At 40.6% G+C, this 1,430-nt stretch overlaps 1 non-coding gene across 1 annotated transcript; it reads left to right on the forward strand.

Moving 5' to 3' along the window:
* Positions 1-1,101: 1,101 nt before the first annotated feature.
* Positions 1,102-1,207, forward strand: LOC145608349 (small nucleolar RNA R71). The gene has a single exon (XR_014105788.1). It is a non-coding gene; the product is annotated as a small nucleolar RNA R71 (small nucleolar RNA).
* The last annotated feature ends 223 nt before the right edge of the window (positions 1,208-1,430 follow it).

The raw sequence follows: 1,430 nt of genomic DNA on the forward strand, positions 1-1,430 counted from the left end.
CTCAAAGTGGTGATAGAATACACGGGTTTCTTAGGTTCCACTCCTTCGGAAGGCAAAGAGGATGGACTAGCACAATCCTTTAGAGTGTTGGCTAGTTAGGTTATTTGTGTCCCAAGAATTTTGTTATGAGTCATCATCTCATTAAATTTCTTGTCACTCACCGCCATATATGTGTTTATGATCTTGGTTTGATTATCAATCATTTCTTCCAAATTTGTCTTAATTGATGATGGTTGGGAATAAGAATTTTCACCATTGCCTTGAGGCTTTGGAGCAAATCCGGGTGGGGGTCCCCTTTGGTTGTTATTTTGAAAACTTCCCCGATTTTGGTTGTTGTTCCAATTTCCATGGCCTTGACTATTGCCACCATTATGGTAATGGTTACCAAAGCTGTGAGATTGACTTTGGTTACCATACCCATGGCTTGGGTTTTGATTACTATAGCCTTGGTTGTTATAGTTACCTCGAAAACCTTGGTTTCCTTGGCTCCTATAGCCTCCATTGTTGTAGTTATCGAAACCACCTTGGGGGTGAGAATTCCTATTACCAAAATTCTTAGGTCCATCAAACCTTTGACCACCATTGGCATTAGACACAAAGTTCACATGTTCACATTCATTAATTTCAACATCATCACATCCATCAACAAAAGTTTGAGAACACATGGAAGAATCATGATCATAAGATCCACAAGAATCACAAAATAGACAACCACTTGGCATGTTATTGGAAGTAGAAGGAGAAGAGTTAGAAAATATACCTCTCCCTTTGGATTGGGAGGGAAGACTCAATGAATTCGTAGAAACACTCTCGCGCTTTGCTTTAATCGATGTCACTTCCTTCCCTAGATTTGAAATTTGGGAGGATAAGTTGTTAATCGCGTTGAGATGATCCACCGAATAAACCGTCGAGCCACTCTTGCTCGTAGACTCCTTCTCTCCTTCTTGCCAATCTCTATAGTATCTTACCACATCCTCAATTATGTCAACTACCTCTTCTTCCATCCTATTCATTATAGGACCTCCGTCTTCTCCATCTAGGCATGACTTGCCTTGAGCACTCAAGCCTCCATAGAAAATTTGTATCACTTGATAGGTAGGAATTCCATGATTTGGGAACTCTCTTTGGTACTCCTTGTACCTCTCCCATGCTTTATAGAGATTCTCATTAGGCCTTTGTTTGAATCCTTGGATCAAGGCTCTAGCCTCTGCCGTCTTCTTTTGTGGGTAAAAGCGAGACAAGAAAGCTTTTGTGACTTCATCCCATGTCCCAAGGGAATTGGGCTTAACCTCTTTATCCAACCACTCTAAGGCACGACCAATAAGAGAAAAGGGAAACAACTTTAGCCGAATGAACTCTTGAGAAATGTCGTTCACCTTTATAGTATTACAATACTTTTCAAATTCCTTTAGGTGATTCAACGGGCTCTC

The sequence above is a fragment of the Chenopodium album genome, chromosome 2 (assembly GCF_948465745.1).
Source record: "Chenopodium album chromosome 2, dcCheAlbu1.1, whole genome shotgun sequence".
Classification (NCBI taxonomy): domain Eukaryota; kingdom Viridiplantae; phylum Streptophyta; class Magnoliopsida; order Caryophyllales; family Amaranthaceae; genus Chenopodium; species Chenopodium album.